Source organism: Dicentrarchus labrax, unplaced genomic scaffold (genome assembly GCF_905237075.1).
Source record: "Dicentrarchus labrax unplaced genomic scaffold, dlabrax2021, whole genome shotgun sequence".
Classification (NCBI taxonomy): domain Eukaryota; kingdom Metazoa; phylum Chordata; class Actinopteri; family Moronidae; genus Dicentrarchus; species Dicentrarchus labrax.
Window position 1 is genome coordinate 17,541,482 of NW_026136701.1, and position 23,871 is coordinate 17,565,352.

General features: G+C 39.1%; 1 long non-coding RNA gene across 1 annotated transcript; it reads right to left on the bottom strand.

The window, feature by feature from the left end:
• Positions 1-108: 108 nt before the first annotated feature.
• LOC127367384 (uncharacterized) lies at positions 109-12,769 on the bottom strand. Its single transcript, XR_007885462.1, has 2 exons — positions 12,517-12,769; positions 109-10,428 (listed from the first exon to the last, which is right to left on the bottom strand). It is a non-coding gene; the product is annotated as an uncharacterized LOC127367384 (long non-coding RNA).
• Positions 12,770-23,871: the final 11,102 nt, after the last annotated feature.

The following is a 23,871-nucleotide window of genomic DNA, read 5'->3' on the forward strand; positions in this document are numbered from 1 at the left end:
TGTAATGTAATAAAAATGCTAAAATTTCCCTCTGAAATTAGCAGAAGTATATGGTATGAGTATAGTACAACTTCCTTAAAATTGTACTGAAGTAGGCAAGTACAGCTATTTATATTGTAAGTAACTTTATTTATTTATTTTACTTCACAACAGAAATAAGGCAACCAACATAAATACACACATAAATACAGACATTGGAAGAATAAAACCATTCACCATTGAATAGAAAAAATGTAAAATAACTTGTTAGAAACTGTACTTAAGAACTTATTTATAAACATAACTCATCTGCAACAACCAATGTCTCACTTTTCTCTACCATCAGTTAATATTCACAGTTAATAAGCGTGTTCAAGCAGAAGTCTGGTAAAAGAAACTGAATGAAGGCATATCAAACAATTACTGAAAGACACCATATGACTTAATGACACCCAGAGGAGTCTTCTTGGAAGGTTTGTGCAGTGCGAAGAGAGTACAACTGGAAAAACTCTGCTCCTGTGATCTTCTAGTAATACCAAACCAACAGAAGCAGATTTCCTCCATCATGAGCTTTACAGTGAGAGGTTTAAATTCCGAGAGGATGTGTGGCTTCATTTATGTGCGTTCTGTGCTTCCTCAGCTCTGATTAACAGACGATTACGCTCTGGTACTTGGAGAATGGCCTTGATGAGGCTTTGTGGAAAAAAGAAATGGCCTTTTAGAGCAGTTAAAAAGTAAGTAGGAAAAAACATTTTCATGCCAGCTATTCTGCTCCGTATGCAAAAGTTCAGACATACATTTACAGCATTATGGCAAACACTGATCTACAAATCATTAATGTACCTAATATATCATCTTGATTGTTGCGTGCGCCAGGTGAGCCGAATTCCGATGCTGTTTCTAGAGGGCCTAACTCCGGTTCCTGCTGAACTGAGCCAGTGTTTGTTTAAGATCTAACTGTTATCAGCTCAGTAGGCACAGGAGGTTGAGCCCAGGCACCTGCACCACCTCACTTTCACCACAAGGGGCAGCAAACAACAGGTATACTGCAACAGGTAGTCGGGACTCGGGACACTTTAGGACAAAGTCTCTATTACTTCAACAGAGTATATCCCTCAAATGTATTCATCTTTTTTTTTTATTATCCTACAATTTAGTATGGTAAATACAACAAATACATATTTAGTAGTTTTCTCATTTATGTCTATAGTGCTATCAAGCCATAGGTTTTTTGAGTCCAGGTTTTGAGACATTACTGAAATTTCCTCCTCTACTACATTGAGAAATTACATTTAAGCAATTCAACAGCAACATCTCTGTTCAGAAAAAAATGACCATGACCACATACCACCAGGTCAACAGTTTTTTTTTCTACTTTTCTTCCTTAGAGAGCAATTCATCTGTAAATTATTATATTTTCAATTTTGTGAGCATCGTACGAAATTCCATTCACTTACATTACATTGGGGTGGAGAGAAGCTATCTCCATATCTATGTGTAAATTAAACCAAGGTTATCTTCAAGCTGGATCCCACAATAGCTACTGTACCACTATATTTCTTGTAATATAGGGGAACAGACTATTTAATCCATACATTTTATACATTTTCCCTTATTTCTGCCATTGGAATTACACACATTTCACTCAATTTCAGTAGCATTGTTATCATTGCATGATACCTTTGAATATAATAATAGTTTTTGTAGTGCACTTTTAAAAACATCAATTTAAGAAAGTTCTTCACAGGATTAAATTATGAAAGGATAGTAATACAACAAACAGCATATAAACAATGACAAAATGAGGACATAAAATAAATGCAGAAATAAGTTGCAAATAAAATGGTGAAGGGAAGAAAATAAAATAAGTATAAACATTAAAAACAAAAAGGTAATAAAATGTCAGAAACATAAATAAAGTATGTCACCACCTCTATATAGTGCACAACAGTCTGACACACAAAGGATAATGTTAGCAGCACTGTGTGGGCAAGCACCATTTACAAAAAAAATGTTTCCCTACATACATCAGGCAACTGCATGTTTACACGTAGTACACACACATGTAGATACACACACAATCAGTGCTTTGCTTTCATGACCACCCAGACAGTAAATGAGCTCAGGAATCACAATTACATTGCTACTTGCTTTCCCGATGGGACATTTCCTGTACTTCCTTCCTGTATGAGTAAGCTCTCCTTCCCTGCCTTCTGCCCTCTTCTCCTGTAGCTTTTTTCTCAGGATTCCCGTCTTAAAACAGTTGGTTGGAGAAGAAAATCCATTGCTAAAGGCCTTTGAGCCTATTGTGTACTTATAATGCTTATTACCATACCCATAATTGTTTACTAGGAAACATTGTGTGTCAGTTACACAACCAGTATCTCTATTGTAGGCTACAGCAGGTATAGAGCGAGACATCCTCATTATTGAGAGCAGGAAGATAAACCAAAAAACCCACCAATATTACTATGTTCATCTCCTTGAAATAAAGCCCCTTACAATTCTGTATAGTGGGACGTAGCACATCATTTCATAAAACCCTTGGATTCCATGTTGACTTCACTGTTAGAGCTGTTGTAACGGTGGGCGTTGAAAGCTGGAAAGGCTTGTGAGGAGCGGAACTTAGCCACTGTGAACACAGGCTTTCACTGAACTGTTCACGGAGCGAGCTAAGTCCTGCTCCTCTAGCAAACTCTGGACAAAACATGTAATGAAGACATAAGTATTAGTAATTTCAATTAAGTAATAGTTCAATATTTTGGGAAATACGCTTATTTGGTTTTTCTTGCCGAGAGTTAGACGAGAAGATTGATACCACTCTTGCAGTGTTCACATGGTAGGTATGAAACCACTGTGAGCAGCCAGTTAGCTTAGCTTAGCTTAGCAAGACCGGAAACCGAGGGAAACCGCCATCCTGGTTCTGTAAAAAAAAAATCCACCTACCAACACAGTCATCACTGTGAAGCTAATTGTAACCAGCGAAGACTTCAGTAACTTACTGCACCTGGCCAAGAAATAGACCAAAAGATATACATAACCTAACAGGCTTATTTGTGAGACTTAGAGTCTAGTCGCTGAGCTTGAGAGTGCTTAGTGATCTTCCCATCTAACTCTCTTTAAAACACGAGGAGATTATAAATCGGACTTTATGCTACAAGGGCTTTAGAGCGGTGACTTCTGCCAACGTGGGTGTTTGCCGAGCAGTTGTCAGGTGTTTGGAGGCTGGTGTGGGTTTTCAGCTGTAGCTGGTTGGAAATCCCTGGCAATGTGATTTATATTACATCACAACCAAATCACTCTGCCAGGAATCCCTCCAGCTAAACCAACCATTCGGTATCCTGTTTGGGAAGACGGAGACAAGGAGGAGGAGGAGGAGTAGAGGGAGGGAGGAAGGGAGGAGGGCAGTGAGAGAATGACGAGCAGAAATATCGTAAGTGAGAAGAAAAAAGATGCATGTTGTGGTGAGAGAAGGTTGCAGGTGAGGACAGAGAGAGAAAGAGAGCAGATCGCAGGTGGCTATCTGAGCACACATCAGCGTGGCAGAGCACATTTACTCCCTCATCACTATGTAATTATTGGCAATACACACACACACACACACTTTTAAATGTTAACACATGCACACAAATCTCAAATGCTTTGTAAGGAGAGTTGGCAGAGTTTTCTTTCATTGGAAAACCTGGACATTGGACACCTGGACAAACAGAACGGTATTTTAAACCTAGAAGCTGTCGTTAATCGTTGGCGTGTCAGTGAGTGTTAGTGCGTGAGTGATCGATGAAGCTAATGCACAGTCTACATCTGTTGCGGAGCTGTGTAGGCTTTGTCAGAGCAACACACTTTGCTGATCCATCCAACCTCCCCAACTTCCTCTTTACGTGTTTTTTCAAGTCCTTGTCTATTAAGACAAACAACAGGTGCAAAAGGTTTTTCTTGGAACGACAGTTCCAGCTTTCTAGCATTAATTACCATTTCCAGAATTCTCTTTTTCTAGTCATTAAAAAGTAATTTTTATTATGAAACTCACGATTGAGAACTTCAGTGGTCGCATACATTTATTACGCGACCCCTTTAAAACAAAGCAATGTCTCGTCACAGGTTGCATTTGAACCATTAAGGTTGTGATGAGAGCAACCAAAGAGTGATATTTTTTTGGGAGTTGTATTTGACTAATGTTTAAAAGTAAAATGATCCAGTAAATAAAACAAAAATAAGAGGAAAAGCCTAAACAAATCATGTGTGGGTCTGGACCTCTAGGTAGGAAACCACTGAATTATTAAATGTGAAGCAGTTTGTCTGTATAAAAGTCTTTCTAATCTATTTTTTGTATTTAATATATATCTATCTAATATATATAATCTTCAGCTACATTTCAGAGTGGAGATTTTTCCCTTTTTATTGCACAGCACAGAATAAAGCTACATGTGGTCACGAATGGCCTGTCACGAAGCACTTGAGTGAGCTGGTAAAGACAGGAGGAAAAAAGAAAAAAGTACCATAGAAGAGAAGCTACACAGCAACAACATCAATTAGGCAAAAGGCCTCCATTATTCCGTATGACATTCAAATGATTATGCACATTTAAGCACGCAAGTCTTTGTCCTTTTAAACAAGCTTTGACATAGATTGTCTTTGTTGCTTGATGGTTCGAAGTAAAATAACAACCACCGCCTCCTCTTTCAGGTAGGAGAGGACAAGAGGAGGCGGGGAAAATGTGATTTGACTACTGGGGAACAGCGTTTCCTGCTGCCTCATTTTGCATCCCAGAAACAGGAGAAAAGGCATGCACATGGCCTTTGCAAATATTCGTCTCAACACCCAAACTAAAACAGAAAATATGAGTAGAGTGACCAATCCAGAGTAAACAGCAGCCTTCCTCTCCCTCTGACACTGATATTCTCATGTTGTATATTTCTGCAGCTGTAACATTCAGAATTGCTAATTGAGATTCAAACACTTGAATCAGTTTGCTTGTGGAGAGCAAAGGTGGGTGGCACTGTTAGGTGTTTGGGAAATGTCTACTGAAAGCTCAGCATTTACTGCTGGTGCTCTGAATAGCCCCGAGTTGTCATCATTTATGTGAAATGTATCCACAACACAGAATTTTAAATCTGCAGTCAAACTGACAAATGTGCCAAACCTTAGCAACAAAATAGACATTTCTTTAAAGAAACTGAATAGCAGAAAGAACACCGTCTATGAAGCTGGCAGCTATTTTCAGAAAAAAATGGCCTAAAAACCCACTGAACACCAAGTTAGCGACTAACTGGTGAACATACAGGGCCAGATATTTCCTTCAGGAGTTGGTGGAGACCAAACAGAGCTAAAAGGGAGGGTGAATATTAGACTTCAGGTGGTCAGAAAAATGCCTCTAAATGAATATTTTTCCTGGATGTGTAAGTGTGTAAAGGCAACTGTTGGCTAACAAGTTCACCGTATCAACTTAATGGATGTGGTAATATGTCAGCATTGTGTTTACAGCTTGTTTCCACTGCCCCCAAGTGGCCATAAAATCTGTTAACACAGGTTTCATAGTTTTTTTCACAGCAGCCATTTTGGCAGGAAATAGTAGGGTAAACACAGGTGTTATACCAATGATACTAATTAAGGTTCGGTGCCATACAGCTTGGCTCCCTGGAAAGGCTCTACTACACTAAATGGAACGTTTAGAAAAAGGTTGTTTGCTTAATTTGGTGGAAATAAGTAATAACCAACTTGTTATTAACGTCAACGTTTTCAGAGCTGCAAAAGTTCTACTCTATCGCAAACTTTTCTTGTTCTCTGTCACGTTTATCTGGATTCACAGCTGTCTGACAATAATAGCCTCAAGCTAGTCTGTTACTGGGCTCGACTTTGACACCCAGTCACAGTAACGTAATAGCTCGATGCTGTCTGCCTGTCTCAATCAATGTTTCCATCTCCCTCACACTCTCTCTGTTAATCGCCAGCCTAGAGTGGTATTTTTGGATAGTGATGTGCACTAACGCAGTACCACTGTGCCACATAAATGCTGGCAAGTGTGACAAACCTGCACACACGGGCTTGTTGAGCCTGTACTACCGTCTGCAGTGTTTTCTGAACACCAACAAACCAAAACAGACACACCTAAAGTGAGACAGAGCAATTTAAAGCTAGAAAAAATAATCCAAATTATATATACTGATTTTAACCTCAAAGTGTCGATCACATGTCACAAGAACACATTCACGTGACAGTGTCTTACATTTCAACCAGTATGAAACTGCAAAAATGTTCACTCCTCGCCTGAAGCTGCATGCCTCTCGGCTATGGCTGTCTGACAGCTAAATGAGCAACAATTGGCCTGGCCAAGCTCCAGACCGCCTGAGCTACTCAATAACAGCAGGAAGTATGTACATGACTAATGCCCTCCACTCACTCCACACACTTTTCTTCTTTCGGTTTTCTCTCATTTTCCGTCGTTAATTCTTAATGCTAAGACTGAGGCAATCTCTGTCCATTGCAGCACATGACAAGATATGGAAGATGTAAGAATAGACTAATGAGCCTTTATTAGAGTCTTACAACCTCCACCTCACGACAGATGTTGTCAAATTGTAATGAGGGCTCCAGAATTTTGTGTAATCAAGAGTAAAAACTGCTCGGTTAACAAGTCATTCATCAGCCTTTAGAGCTTTAAGGGAGGCATCTCGTGACAATTAGGAGCATTTTTTTTTGACAAGCTACGGAAATTCATAGCAGTCACCAGCAGTCTCTGTACCGTACGTTTCTCACTTAAGTGCCTCAATTACATGGAGATTGCAACAGCACCTGAAGCTCGCCTGCTCCCTATATCTGCAAGTACTGGCATGTTCTTACAGTTATAGTTATAGTTTGCAGAAAATTGCCTTCTCCTGCCACGCTTTTATCAGGTAGAAAAGGTACGTTTGTAACAAAGTGTGCTGCGATGGCTGGCCTTAAAGCGCATCCATTTCCGAGGCACCCAAACACCAGCAGATGCCATCTCAATTTAGGAATGCGTTACCTCACACTCAGTCAGCACATAGATTGTTTCATGTATGGGAGCCCTTGCCGACTGCCAAACAGGCACTGCTCCTCCTCAGCTTACCTTATCACTCTGTGGAGAGCTAACAGCTAGGGCCCTTCTCTTGTGATTATCCCGTGATTTTAACAGCCTCAGCTGTGCTGTATTTTGGCTAGACACTTTTTTTGGGACCAGGCCAAGGGTACACATGATTGGTCAGGGTCTGTCTGGGGCTTGCACATGGTTGGCTTATCCTAGTTTGACCTGCGGCATTTGGTAACCTGCAATGAAAAAAACTGCAGCTACTGGATGCCTGGATCAGTTTTGCCTCTTTGCTCATAATGCTCATAGGTTTGGATCAGGACTTGGTAAGCTGATCTCTTGTCAACATGTTAAGATGACTTCACTCAAGAGCTTCAAGTGGCTCATATGGTGGCGCCACATTGTCCACGCCAGTATGGACAAAGGAGGCACTGCATTTGCGTGAACCTATGAGAGGGTTTCCCGAGCTGAATTAAACTTGGCTTTGTGCCCATGGCGTGAAGAGGGGACAGAATGACAGGAAGGAGGGAGAGTGGCCAGTACAGAGAGAGAGGCAGACACAGGAAGAGGGAATAGAGGGAAGTCACAGTGAGGAGACATGACGTATGAGCAGACAGTGAGAACTTTACACAGATATGAACAGAGGAGCTTCAGAGAAGGAGAGATTTAACGCCAGATAGCCTATAGCTACTCTTCCACGGCTGATTTCTAAAACCTGTAATAATCAGCATGCACAGGACTATCCAGGACTTTTCTAGTAAAATTAAGCAAAGAATTTATATTCGCCATTCTGTGCATATCAGCCGTCGCCACAATGGCAGCAAGCGACCCTAATTTTAACAGACTTCTCTTGTGTGCTTCTTCTCTTCTGGTAAAACATGTCCTGTCGGTTAGTGCTTCACAACCTTTGTCTGATGTATTCCCACAACCCTGTCAGAAGAGCACCCCTTAATTGACCCCACCCACTATGTTCCAACCATTTCAGCTATTTCAACTAGACATTAGACATTACTTTTATCTAATTTTTCTGTTTGTCAGTTACTTTTAACCGACAGTTGGGACCTCTCTGCTACTTCGTTTTCATGCAATCTTGAAAACAACTCTGTGTTCAAGTGTTATAACTGACTCAATATGTGGATATATTTTATTTATTATTATATCATAATTTCTGTTTCATCAAATTAACTGAACTACTTCACAATCTTTCCACGTGCCACCTGGCAACTGCACAAGTACCTCTGGTTGGGAATCACTGCTGTAAACAACAGCACAGTGCATGTACAGTAACATGGCACAGACTGTCCATAGTTCAGTTCAGTCATCACAGTGAAGCCCATGAATAATACTACGTCCTGTCTCTCCCAGAAGTTTGTACATTTTCACTCAATATGAACCATATGACAATCTTTGACAAAACAATAATTTTGTGGCGATTACTGAGTATTTCAATAGAATAAACTGCTCAGAAATGCTCTTTGATCTTCTCTGTTTTGTAAGGACAAATGGTTTTTTTTCTTCCCCGTGCTTATTATTAGTAATTTAAATCAAAAGTTGAGAGACTTTCTCATGATATTTATACTCCAAATGGAACATAATGATTTCATAATGAAATGCATGTTTAACAGCTCCGCTGGTACTTGAAGCTTTTCGGCCTCCTAACTTCCAAACATAAAACTTATATATTTTTCCAGATAAAGTCAACATATGTGTAAAACTAAATGAAAAAGCCTAAAAATAAGCCTAATTACAAACCTTAGGATGGTTTACATTTTCCTGTGAAATAAATCAACAAAAATAATTTGGTTGAGGTTTGGCCACTGGAGCCAAATCACTTCTGCAGAAACTCCTTGCCCACTAAATCTCTTACAGACCCACGTCCCAGCGAATCTGGAGGCAAACCAGCCCTTAAGGAGCCCTTAACTTTATTTACCTCTCAACATGGTACCGGTAAGCCTTTGCAGCTTTTTAAAGGGCCCTCTGTGGACTCATAGTCTTGGATGAGGCCTGGACTGCAAGAACAAATGAATGCTTTGGGTGCTTGAGACCAAACAGACCCTTTAACTATGAAGCCCTATACATCAGCAGAAGAGAAAATAAGCAGAGAAAATACTAAACAACATGGCTTTAGACCTCTTATATATAGAGTACAATGATATTGCATGCTAATTAGAGGCGCAACCAATGATTATTTTTATAATTGATCCATCTATATTGTGTTTTTATAATCAAATATTTATTTAATTCACATGCAAAATAGAGGAAAAATATCCAAAGTTCAGCAAGCTTAATGTGACTTAGTGTCTAATGGCATGTTTTCACTGGCCAACAGTGCAAAGGATTAAAATATTCAATATACAGTGCTATAAAGGAACCTGTGTGTCCCTGATGAAGGACTTAAAAATATTATATTATATTATATATTAGAAAGAATCTTGACAATAATCGATCACCTATTAATTAATTGTTTTGGTTGTAATGATAATAACTAAAAATGACCAAAGTGACATGTTTTAGTCATTTTATTATATTTACATCAATAATTTAGTTTACAGGGTTAGAGTTAGGATTGTTTTATATATTACCCAAGTATGTCACATGCTTGATTTAATACAGGCTTGACATGTGTTTAAAAATATTTGGACATGTCAGACATACACAATTACATCACACAGCTGTGTGCAAAATTATTTTCATGAACTAAAGCTCAAATATGGATTTGTTTGAAGTCTTTAGTGGTTGTGTATTTGCTGTAAGTGTTACAGGGCGTTAGAGAAGAAGAAATTATTTCTTCTTTTACTTGTTTGAAGCACTGACCTTAAAATACTGGTTAAAAAAAAAAAAAACGCGTACAGTAAAGTGTATGAATGCCTCTGTCGCGCTCTCTCTCTCACACACACACAGACAGATCCAGACACTAACGTTAATTCTAGAGAAAGTAATGACTCTTGCAGCCAACATGCAGCAAGCGAGCAATCCACTTCAACAAAAAACTCAAGATGAGACCAACCTTGAGCCAAGCAGCAGCAGCAATCATACTTTCCCACACATAAATGAAGGTATAGGGAGTTTATGGGGTACGGAAAAATGCAATAAAAGCCTTTCTGTGAATGCAGCCATCTGTGGAACTTTAAAAGAACTTCCTGTAAACAAGACTGAGGAGAACAAATCCTCTCACACTCTTCCAACACTCCTAAAATTAGCCTTTCATCTTTGTTTTCCTCCATTTTTTCCCCCTGCTTTGCCTTGCTTTAAGCCTGACTCTCAGCTTTCTCTTAGCTCGCCCCTCTGTCGCTTCTTCCAGTCTGTGTCAGTGTCGCTCTGTCTTCTTCCCCGCTCGCCATGTCTTCCTTCCCTGACTTGTCCTCAAGCGATTTGCTGGCGAAAATGTGCTTCTTTTCCCCCTAAATTAAATTCAATTAAATCCAGAATGCTGTTTTTATTTACTATTATTGACACTTTTTTGGTGATAGATTATAATTTTTTTACTGCTTTTTATTTCATATTTAACAGGATGTAAAAGATTAAAATAAGCTATAAATTCAAAATATTGAGCAGTTAGTGACATTTATTTAAATACAGTACTAAATCTGGACTTCTTCCTGTGTGAATTCTTGTTGGCTTCCAGTTTTTTAATCTAAACATTACACTATTTCCAATGTTTTTTCAAGCTGGTGTTTATAAACACCATAATCTGTAATACAGCCTCCTGACATATTTGATTTGGGAGGGTTGTTTCCTGTTTTCACTGTGCACATTAAATATCAGGCTCAATAAAATTCAATCAGCAAGGCCTGGACACTGTCTCAGTACACCTCCACTGATATGTCGTATTTTATTAGATCCAAAGCTGATGTAAAGCAGTCCAAGTATTATTCTGTTGGGTTTTTTTATGATTGCAATTGACTCATAAACATGTAATTAAATAGATACAAAATAAATAGAATTAAAGTTGTCCATTGTTATTAGTGGTGCTGATTTCAATGTATTTCTTTAGACAACATTCAGTTGTGATTATTACGCTCTCTGTGACTTGATGGGGGGAGGGGGGGTCTGTAATATCATATCATCGACATAAAGCACATTTCATGCTTTTAAAATCAATATGTGTGAAATACGACACACACTGTGAAGAAAAGCTGCAGGCACTGCCAATACGGATGTCAGATTAAAACGTATTTTCATGTCAACAGCAATTTGTCACTCTGACATGTTACTGCTTCAGTCCTTTGTTAAAAAGTTAAAGCATCTCTGGCCTGTCTCAACACACTCCCCCCTGACATGTAGACTGAGGCAGGCAGGTGTGTTTTTTCAGTCAGGGTTTGGTGTGTTTTGCTCGAGTTTTCTGGACAGTATCAGTTGGATTTTTACTGCTCACTGAGGAAACCCAGAAAGACTAATAAAGCCAACTGGGCAGCAGTGAATTGGGGGAGACCATTGTGTTTGTGTGTGTGTGTGTGTGTGTGTGTGTGTGTGTGTGTGTGTATGTGTGTATGTGTGTGTAATCACTAAGTGATGTCAGGTGGAAAAGACTGGCTACTTCCTCCATCTGTGCCAACTTTTAACGTATGGAGAGAGGAAGGAAGACAGAGCGAGAAACCACATGGTCTGAATTTCATATTCTGTTTGGCAGTTTTTCGGCTCTCGTGTTCAACTTCAGAATCAACGAAATCACCTTTTAAAAATGGCGCTACAATTAAATTTACAGTTGATCAACCTCGGGTGAATGCTAGCTCTGGAAAAATGAGGAGGGCCAAAGAAATGATAAATGGAGAAGCTAATCATACTCCCATCAGTACAGAGAATGGAAACTCTTTGTTTTGGCAAAGAGAATCATGCAAAAGGTGCAGTGCAGGTTCGAATGCAAAAATATATTTAGCAGCATTACAAATGAAGAGAGTAGAACAATCCAAGCCTGCCACGTACACCATGGATCTGATTAATATCTACTCTAATCTAGTCACAAACATCACTGTGGGCCCCAGCTCATACGCTTACTAGCACTTATCACTCCTTGCGCTGGAGTTCATATCAGGACACAAACTGCAGATTAACCAAGATTCTAGAAGTTGTAAACAAAGTAATATTTACAATTTTCAATATTTGTGACCGCTCATTTTTCAAGTCATTACTATCATGTAGTATAAAATCGAGTCCTGGTTCCCTTACAGATAGTCACACGGATAGTCACATGCACGTATTTCCTGATGAAATTAGTAACCAACAAACAAAAAGGAAAATAACTTAATAAATACTGGGACATATCAAGGTTATCAGACTAAAAAAACAATAAATCACTTCTAAATGAATTTATTTTCTGATAAAATATTCAAAATGTGTTTATTAAATTTAGAAGAAAATATCAAGTGATAGTCCTGCAATTACACTCTGTAAACGTTCTGAAACTTCCAAAACACATCAGTAACTTCCTAACTCCCTCAACTCTCTCATTTTCACCTTTACAATAGCCTCCACAGTCAAACTTCACTCACCTCTGAAACTTTACTGAAGCAGAAATTGCTCTCAAACTCACACACGTCTTTGAGTAGAGAGAGTTAAAGAAAACAGAAAAAAAAATTAAAAAAGGTGATGCCTCTACACGCTCAAACTGAAGAGATCCAAAAGTCACAGAGTGAAGCACAAAGACAACACGAGTCACAGCGTACGTACACGTTGTCTGCAAAATCCTCTGAGCACAAGTCCAAGCTCAAACTGTGCTCCAAGCGTTGCTTTGCTCCACCTCCAAACTCCTCTTTAAGTTCAAGGGTGTGGACTGAGTCTAAGCTATGACTATAGAGTCCACATCATTCACACAAGTTTGCCTCTTGTTAACCACACCCAGTGAGAGAGAGAGAGAAGAGAGAGAGAGAGAGAGAGAGAGAGAGAGAGAGAGAGAGAGAGAGAGAGAGCAGAAAGGGAAACACTGAAGTTTTCCTTAAATAACAAGAGAGGAGGAGTGAGGAAACTTCTGGTTTCAGGGTCACCCAGAGCTCTAAAATAACCAGGCAGTAGGCTCTGTTATGAGAAGAAAATTATGACGCAGAGCAGCGGTCATTTCAGGATGTTTATGTTATTTGGCAGAAGCTCTGTACTTTATAAGATGGCGATAGGCGTACAGTGGGCCCTGACGTTAAACATCAGATTACAGAGATAAAAGGGATTAGTTTGTGAGTGTGTTTGTGTGTGTTCGTGCCTCCACACGCCCCTCTGTGTCTGCATCCGGCTGCATAGCGTGTACATTCGCGAACATGTGCATAGGTTCATTTGTGTTTGAGTAGGCACGGCCGCGGCCTATAGTTTGAGGCTGCCTGCGCCTCCACGCTGATGGCTAACAGCTGCCATGTCTTTCCTGTCTGAGTGGGTATACAATCCATGCTATAATGCAGTAATCATACAGTATGCCTACATCTGTTTGGCGTTAACCAAACACGTGCAGTCCCAGAGCAATTCCTCTGCCCCTGCCATTTATTTGATCTCACTTTATTATAACATAACATAAGGCCCTTTGGAGGCCGCTTTCATCCAAAGGGGTTTTACAATGCTGTGAGTGCAAAGGATAGCTTGGCGGGAATCAAACTCCTATTCCTGGCAGTGTTAGTGCCACGTTCTACCTTTTAAATAGATTTTAGATCTCAGTCTGTTTCACGCAACTATGGATTAAAGTCGTCAAAACTCACATGAAACAAACAACAAGTTTCCTGGAAAACTAGGTTGATTCCATGTGTCTGAAACGAGCCATGCTGTTTAAAAGGAGTCTAAACATTTTCTCCTTAAAGGACAAAGCTGGGGATGTTTTATATTTTTGTTATTGTCAATAAATCCCATGAAAAGACCAAAACCAACAATGTCTTGGTCTGTCTCTCGATACTTTACGATTTCTTTTCCCTGTCTCACAGCCTCCAGCATGTCTATTCCTACCGAGGACGTTCTTTAAAAGTGGGTCTTAAAAATATAATTTTACTTTTAAAAAAGGTTAAATTATTTCCTTAAACAACTGGACACTGTAGTTTTAACAGACGCTACAAGATATCGTGTATTCTTGACAGCCAGGCCAAGGCCCTGCATGCTGTCTTCTGCCGCAGTGTGAGTGTGTTGTGGGAATGTGTGAATGATATCTATTAAGGTGCAGCGCTACTTAAGTGCAGTCCATTTACTAGCTTCCATTTATTTATTGGGGACTGTTTCCAGCAGCGCATTAATAGAAATTTGGTGCTCTAGTGATTATTTACAGCGACAGGATTTTGTTTCTGGGATTTAGATAAGGAAGATAGACTAGTGTAGTATATCTTCCTTATCCAGAGTAACAGTGTGGCCCTCTGATGTGTTTTTAATAGTTTTTGGAAAAAGTATGGAACTGTTTCCATAACGGCTCGCCAGGTCAGAGCCAAAAGCACAATTCAGAGACCATGCAGGTAAGAAGTTCAGTTTTACTTGTGGTCAGAAACAGGCAAAAGTCAATACTAGCAGGGAGTGGCAGGATCTGAAATGACAGGACAGTTAGTTCAAGGCAACAGAAGAGAGCAGATAGAGAATGTGGAACTAGAATCAGGTTGACTTTGTGACAAATTCATTGTTGGTTTTTGTCTTTTCATGGGATTTATTTGGATTATCGGATTATTTTATACTTTAATAAGGAGGTGTTACAAACTATTTAAAAAATATATATTTTCTCAGGTAAAAATATAAAAGCTTGAGTATCCTAAAATTACTTATGCCTGCAGAGGTTCAGTGCTGTACTTTAGGTTCTATGTTAGCTTTGCAGATTAAAATAACTGGTAACCAGCAAGTTTTTTTTTGAAGAAGGTGAAATATTTATTTCTTGGATTGATTTTATTAATGATCATCCTCCTAACAAACCAGCAGAATTTATACATACAGTATATCTGCATGTATACAGTAAATTGCGCTGGTTTGTTATGATGTTGCCTAGCTTTACATCAACGACCAAAATGGAAACAATTCTTAACAATTTTATTGTGTTATCCTTGATTTATATGCTAATAATGTTGAAAAAAAGGGAACTAAATCTAAAGGCTCAGTGAAGCTCAGAATAGAACATTTCTATAAAACAGAAATATTGTTTTTAAATCCCTTTTTTGTAGATATAAAGTGTAAAAAAAACAAACAAAACGTTTTCAAGACCAAACAAGGAAGACTTAAGACTTATGACTAGCTCAAGTGTGAAAACAAACAACTCCATTCCTCCACTGTTTAATATGTCCTTTTCAGGGAGTTCCTCTGGCTTATGTTAACAATACAATTATGGCAAAGTTCAGATTGTCAGCATTTCCAGAATAATCATTCATAAAAATGGCCATCGAAACCAGAGGTGATGTTTGGAAGGTAGCCAAGCCGGGCAATGTTTGTCCATTAGTTTCTATTTATGGCCAAATATTATGTTGCTAGGTAACAGCCAGCTCAGTCAAAGTTATCAAATTAACATTAACAGCTCAGCAAACGGCAGCAACGTATATGCCAAATCTCATCATTTCCCTCTTACAGAGCTCATGACGCATCGAGAGACACAAAGAAATGTTCCAGGCAAAGATGCAAAAGCTGCCGCTGGAAGCTTAGCTTACCACCGTCAGTGATAGCAAAACCACACAAACTCCAGTAAATAGTGTTTATTTGTCTGGCCGGCATAATTTACTGTGACTAAATGGAAGCTGAAATATTGACAAAGCCTTTCCAAGGAACCATATAAAGTGCTATCTCACAAAGGAGGCCTCGAAACAAACTATAAAAAGTCTTATTTGGTCTGGCAGGTTGCCCAGGTGGCAAGTGAAAACAAAAAAAAACAAAAGCCTTCCTTTGACACAACGTCAGAGACAAGAGAAAGACAGGCAATCCCACCAGGAACGCTTTCACCTGTACTGCAGACAAAAGAGTGCTGGGAGAAATGTGTGAGTGCAAGAACAAGGTATTTATTTCCTATGACATTTCCATTTAACATTTCCTTGCAGATTTGCACAGTTGCACATCTTTCCCTTAAAGAACTGACTTTTTAAGGAAGTTTTGAGTGTGAACAGTACAGTATATACTGTGTGTTTGTTCCTGTTTCCCTGTGTGTGTATGAATGAGTCATCCCTGAGTGACCCCGCCCTACGTGGGCGTTTGATTTGGCGGGCTGGAAGTAGTTGGCCTCTGTCAGTCTGCCTGTCCCAGACAGAACTGCTCACATAACTGGCCTCTTTGTTTCAAATGTCACTCCTCTCAAAGGAAGAGAAGGGATCCCATCGCCGCCTCTTGCACTCTTTCCTTGTGTCTATGACGCTCTGTGCCGCTGTTGCTCAGCCCGACCCACAAAATACTACTGACGGCAGTGCCGGGTGATACACATGTTGTAGAACCTGAGAATAACTCTCTGATTGGCTCAGGTTTACAAAAAGCAGAAAAGTCAGAGCGCTGGAAGTCTTTTTTTTTATCTTGTTGATGTTTTGTCCTGTAAGGGTATCCTCCTCCTTCCTTTTCTGTATTACCATCTGGTGCACATGACCAACTAAAATTGGGCCTTTGTGGCAATGTTTGAAGTTGTTTAGCAGCTAATTTTTAGCCTAGAGTTACGTAAAAGCTAAAATGAAACAGTGTTGAGCTCCAGTTGAAGAGTTCAAGAGTCAGATTATTTACTAAAACACTTGTGGTGTCAAATGGGTTCAGAACCACTTTCATGTTGTTACTAGATTATAGCATTACATAACCAACATCAGTATTTAGCATAATATTCAACAATTTCATATTTTATTCTTTCTCACTTACAAAGTGATACTAGTGATGGTAGTGGTCTTTTAAAACTGAGGTTCTTTCTTGCACCGTGGATCATTTTTATATTGAAAACCGACAGCAAAACACATCAAGTCTAGATGAGGTTGTAGCCGACCTGTAGTCAGGTTATTAGCAAGAGATGACACAAATCTCATTTGAATGTTTTAGTGTAAATGTACACACACTGTGGCAACTTTGGGAAGGTGTCCACTGAATCTTAAAACATCAGCAGCACTTCTTAAAGCTATGCTAGGTAACGTTGGAGAAACTAGCAAGAGACGGCTAGATTTTGAAAGTATCCAACCAAAAGAAATGCCACCCCCTCCCTTTAGGTCTCCCTCCAAAGCCACTCCCCCAACACACATGGACACGCACTTCCTGAGAGGAGCACAGCGCATTGCTGACAGTATCCAACTACCTCATATCCCATTCATACATTGTTCTACATACTACATAGTTCAGAAATAACAAATCATCAAAAGCATATAATTAATTTCTTGTCCTTCAGTTCTCACCATTGTTGAAAAGCCACATCGATATTATTCTGGTTTAACCTGTTGCTTTATCCAAACTTTTTGGTTATGCAAATTGAGTGCACAGGGGCCAGGGTGTGCACAGAGACAGGCAGGTCGGTCAGCCAATCATGAAATCTGGTCTAAATGGAATGAGCTGGGCTTATTACAGGCCTGTGACTGCATCAAGATACCACATTTTGGTTTGATTTATTCAATTCAATTCAATTCAATTCAATTCAATTCAAATCAATTCAATTCAATTTTATTTGTATAGCGCCAATTCATAACAGAAGTTATCTCAGGACACTTTTCAAATGGAGCAGGTCTAGACCGAACTCCTTATAACATTTAGAGACCCAACAGTAACACCATGAGCAAGCACTTGGCGACGGGGGCAAGGAAAAACTGCCTGTTAAGAGGCAGAAACCTAGGACAGACCTTTCGGCTCTAGGTGGGTGGTCGTCTGCCTCGACATAATGGAATTCTGTTGGGATGTAAAGAGAATTTCAATAAATATAAAAAGAAATCCTTCTGAAATACATGACCTATCCTAGCTTTAAAGTGCAATTTAGGACAATTCACAGCTTTGAAGTGTCCTTTTTCTCAGTTCTCAGGTCATCACTTCATACAGTATGACTCCAAGCCTTGTAGAAAAAGGGTTGCTGCACCTAAAAATGTTACAACAAGGTTGAGTAGCAAGAGCAATAAAGAAAATATTGCTGAGTCCTTCTAAACGAATCCTTTGCACACCCCTGTAATAGAAAGATTATGATGTGGTGTATACTTGTATTTCAAGTTGGGGCTGATTGAGCTGTTAAATCTCATTTGAATGTTTTAGTGTAAATGTACACACACTGTGGCAACTTTGGGAAGGTGTCCACTGAATCTTAAAACATCAGCAGCACTTCTTAAAGCTATGCTAGGTAACGTTGGAGAAACTAGCAAGAGACGGCTAGATTTTGAAAGTATCCAACCAAAAGAAATGCCACCCCCTCCCTTTAGGTCTCCCTCCAAAGCCACTCCCCCAACACACATGGACACGCAGTTCCTGAGAGGACCACAGCGCATTGCTGACAGTATCCAACTACCTCATATCCCATTCATACATTGTTCTACATACTACATAGTTCAGAAATAACAAATCATCAAAAGCATATAATTAATTTCTTGTCCTTCAGTTCTCACCATTGTTGAAAAGCCACACCAATATTATTCTGGTTTAACCTGTTGCTTTATCCAAACTTTTTGGTTATGCAAATTGAGTGCACAGGGGCCAGGGTGTGCACAGAGACTGGCAGGTCGGTCAGCCAATCATGAAATCTGGTCTAAATGGAATGAGCTGGGCTTATTACAGGCCTGTGACTGCATCAAGATACCACATTTTGGTTTGATTTATTCAATTCAATTCAATTCAATTCAATTCAATTCAATTCAATTCAATTTTATTTGTATAGCGCCAATTCATAACAGAAGTTATCTCAGGACACTTTTCAAATGGAGCAGGTCTAGACCGAACTCCTTATAACATTTAGAGACCCAACAGTAACACCATGAGCAAGCACTTGGCGACGGGGGCAAGGAAAAACTGCCTGTTAAGAGGCAGAAACCTAGGACAGACCTTTCGGCTCTAGGTGGGTGGTCGTCTGCCTCGACATAATGGAATTCTGTTGGGATGTAAAGAGAATTTCAATAAATATAAAAAGAAATGCTTCTGAAATACATGACCTATCCTAGCTTTAAAGTGCAATTTAGGACAATTCACAGCTTTGAAGTGTCCTTTTTCTCAGTTCTCAGGTCATCACTTCATACAGTATGACTCCAAGCCTTGTAGAAAAAGGGTTGCTGCACCTAAAAATGTTACAACAAGGTTGAGTAGCAAGAGCAATAAAGAAAATATTGCTGAGCCCTTCTGAACGAATCCTTTGCACACCCCTGTAATAGAAAGATTATGATGTGGTGTATACTTGTATTTCAAGTTGGGGCTGATTGAGCTGTTAATGCGACTCAGTTGTTGGGATGGTCAGGGCAAAGAGGTGTCACAGAGACATTTATGAAGCACAAGAGGATTGAAATAGGTGTCAGAACAGGTGTGGCCTCACCAATTGCATAATGATTCGATTATAAAAACTGTTGTAATTTAGGTATCAAGTGCTTCAAAATGGAATGAAAGTAACTGTTGTTGTCTTGTTACACGAGCAAAGAAAAGTCAGAGAAGCAATGTTTGAAATAGAAACACTAGAATAGAAGCACACAGTTCCATTTGGATGAATTAACTATGTTGGATTATTTTATGTTTTAAAACTGAATCTTCATTCTAAATAAAGTCTTGAGAATTATGTTGACTACATTTAATTGATCACATTGACCACATTATGGAATAATTAGTGTTCAGTTCAAAGAAACACAAAACAAAAATAGCCCATGGAAATAATTAATTTGTATTAAAGATTGTCGCATGATATAAATTCCATGAATCATGGGGAATATGCCACAAAAAATAGGAAACAATTCAATAAAAACACTGAAAGCTGATGTATTATCCGATCCATGGTGATCACAGAAGCAGTTCTCATTGGTTGAGTAGTCGGACAAATCTACTTTCAAAATGTACTGTATGCCGAGTCCCCTTCCAATATGCAGACTGCTATGGACGGGCATTTAGGGGCACCCTGGATGACCTCTATGCACCTCCACTCCATTTTTGCCCCTCCCCTTAGTTTCTGCCTGATAAGAATCAACATCATTTGTTCTGGCCAGAACCAGCCAACAGTGACCTTCTGTCCATACCGATGTAAGGCTGAAGCTGCATGAGCATGAGGATGTAGGCAGCTATATGACAAACGGTCAAAAGTTCACTGTGTTAATTTAGCCTGTTGCTTATTGATTTGGTCTGGGCAGGTTTTATTTGTTTTAAAGGTCCAGTGTGTGGGATTTAGTGGCATTTTGTAGTGTAGTTGCAGAGTGCAACTCTGTCGCCTCCCTTATCTAGAACCAGTGTTTGGTTTTTCCCTTCTGGGCAACTCTAAGCTGACAAAAATGCAATGATTCCTATATTCAGGTGATTATACACTAATGAAAACATACCTATGAATATTATATTCCATTTCTCACAATAGAGCCTCCTAAATGTTACACACTGGAAATTTAAGCTGCTCTGTACAGATAGCATAGCTGTATTTATTAAATCTTATTAAAAGCCAAAATTGCCATTTGAAAAAAGCAGAAATATTATCTATGTTTCTTTATTTTTATTACAGATATATATCTGTAAGGATGTGGGCTACAGGCAACATGTAGTAGACCTATATATTTGCTAGCACAATTCAAAGTTCTTTAATAATCCTGCCGCTGGGTCTGTTGCTATGAAACACAGTTTTTGTTGTTCTGCCGGCTTTTTTTCCCTCTAATGTATTGAATTACATATTGTCTGTCAAGCAGCGCCCCAATTTTACTTGTGGTCATGTCATATCATGCCTTTTAATTAAGATTTAACAGTGAATACAGCAAAGCATGTCAACATCAGGTCATAAACCGGTGTACTGTTACAGTGACGAAGTGAACCAGACAGGTGTTAACCCTTAAACATCTAAAAAACCTTCACTTCAACTCAGAGACAGTGGAAGTATAAAAAACAACTGCTGATAAAACTGTACTGAATATTGTTCCATGCATGGATGAAACTGCATGATAACTTAGTTAGTATATTCAGTAATGTTAACTTATTGACAAAAAACATGCCATGTTGTTTTCATCATAATATCTTAGCCACAGTTTACACTCTGCATGTAATTTTCAGGACAAATGTATGGCAGATTAAGTGCAATCACGTCTCCGGGCTTCTTTCTGCTCAACAGTTAGCTGTCGTGGCAGCTGCAGTTATGCTACATAGGGGCCTTGTGTCTTGAAATCCTCCTGCTTCAGCTCAGCACCATCTGCTTCTGGCAAAGAAATAGTTTTCAATGTGTCAATTCATCAAATAAACTTCGGCGCAGTAAACACATAGAGAGAGAAACATACTCAGACGCACAACAAGCTGCTGTGGGAGCAGTGTGGCTCCAGCTCATTCTGTTCCCAGTTATGAATCTGTGCTGCTCATGCTCTGAAGTCCTCTTCTTTGAAGTTTCATCTAAGCAGTGAGGGTAAAGACCGGAGTCGCTGGCTAGCAGGGAGATCAAGTAAGTGTGCAACCATGTGGGCCTCTTAATTTAACTTTAATGCCTACCATTAGGTTTCAAGCCTGAGTGTTCTGCCAGCAGTTACTGTGTGGCAAATAGTCTAAATGAAAAGTTTACCAAAGCAGCTACCAGTTGCAAATGTAAGATTTTGATAAACTTGTTTGCTGTTTTCTCCTAATTGTCACCCTGTGTCCATCTGCACATCACTCAGATTAATTGATAAGCTTGCTTTTTATCTGGTTTTACAGCAGTACATTATGTCAATGCCTCCACACCCGTTATAGATACTGAAACAATATGTATATGAGATATCCTCAAAGGACTCCATGAACAACACCGCTGGAAGCACAGAAAAGTCAATAAATCATCCAGATCAGGCCTGGAAATTCATAAGCACACTGATATTCTGGCAGCAAGCTCACAAAAAGAATGGGGATATTTAGTTTTATCTGTGTTCTCGTGCCAAGAAACGTTAAGCTTTCCCAGTATTTAATGACACGTGAATTGGCGAGGCAGAAAGGTCAAATGTAGAATGTATGACTTAAAGGCAATCTGGCAATATGGAAACACTTAAACAGAGGCGAGTGTGCTCCATTAGGCCTATACTGTGTGTACAACCACTGAGTGGAGACGGGAACGTCTCACTGATCAGATTTTAGGCAGGCAAATTATCTTTGTCACCTGAATTGGATTACATCTAAAAGAAATAAAACATGTCAAAATATTCAACATCATGGCAGTAGAGTGACTGAATGTAAACAGTCTGGAGAAAATCGTTCATATTAACCGTGCAGTAGACCATGAAACAAGTTAAGTTACATGCGTTTTTCTCCATGCGTAATTGTCTGGACAACTTTTTAGTAGCTGTAAATACAGTCTTATTAAATAAAATAAATACTCTACCGTTACAGAACAAATTTACTGAATCAGAATCAGACATTATTCACCAAGTACTTGTGTACAAGGAATTTGTTTTTGTGCACGTGTCAGTACATCAAAGTAAAGACATAAAATATCAATAAAATAGAAAATAAGCTCAGATAGCTGAGGATTGCAAGCAGTGTAGTAAAACAATTTTAAATAAACATAATTTTATAATATCCGAATACACAAAAGCAAAATATACAACAAAGTTTACAGTTTACAAAGTTTACTACTTTTTTAATAAGGAAAGAAGCTGTGGAGGTGGCGTGTAGTCCTGGTTTTAAGGGCTCTAATTCTCAGTCTCTGCTGAGGAGGGTGAAGCCAGGGTGAATAGAGTTCGTCAAGATTTCCTCAGGTCTCTTCCTCATTCTAGATGAGTACAGGTGTGTCAGAGGGATTTTCTATGCACACCTCAGAATGCGCCTTAGACTCTACTTAGTGTGATAATACAAGGCGGAGGAAATAATGGATTCAGTTACAGTGGTGTAAAATTGGACCAGCAACACTTGTGCTTTATAAATAAACTTAATTTGATTGATTTGATTCAGCTTGAGCTTCTTTAGCTGTTTCAGGAAACACCGGCACTGCTGGCCCTTCTTATTTATGATGTTGATTAGGGCTGACCCAAATGCGTCGAAGTTTTCGATTGTTGCCATAATAATCAACATCCAAATCAGTATTTGAATGCTTCATTTTCTTTTGTTTATTAAAGATAGGTCAAAACTGATCTCAGTCTTCTTGAGTGGTGGTGACTAAATGTGGACTGTTATCCGTGGCTGGCGACTGTACTGAAGTTTTTGCTTTGCTTTTAATGTCTGGTTCAACTTATTTCATTTCATTTCATTTATTATAGGGACAGATAAGATTTACATAGAAATTGCTTCAGAAAATTGCCTTACAATTAACCAATACAATGTATTTCTTCCAATGACCATGCCTAGAAGGGCCTTTAAAATAAAAGACATAAAACATGTTAAAAGACAGCAAAATTAAACAATGTGGTACATTTTGTTGACCTTGCAGGAACAGCAGTATGACTTCCCGATATATACAGTACACATGCTTATTCATCCACATACATACCTACCTAGTCCCCCCACCTCCACCCTACCCCCTTGAAGCTTTGAATATTCCCTATATTCACATCCCTACTGCTGATGTTCTCATGCTACAGTAAATGGAACTTCTTTTTTTATGTACAAAGGAATTTAAAACAAAGCCAAGTGACTCAATCAGACAAGTTTAAACAATATGCTGATGAGTTTCTGCTATGAACCTGCTCTAATTGACCTCAACCGCACCCAACACCTACTATAACAGATCCCTTTCAGTGTGAGCTGAGAAAAGAGAACATGGTGGAAAATGTAAACATCATGAGTCACATCAGGTTCACGTCAAACTAAAAAGCAGTACGTGAACCAGCAGCAGTGCTAAGGGTCAGTAACTCACAAATTGGAACCATTTACCCTCT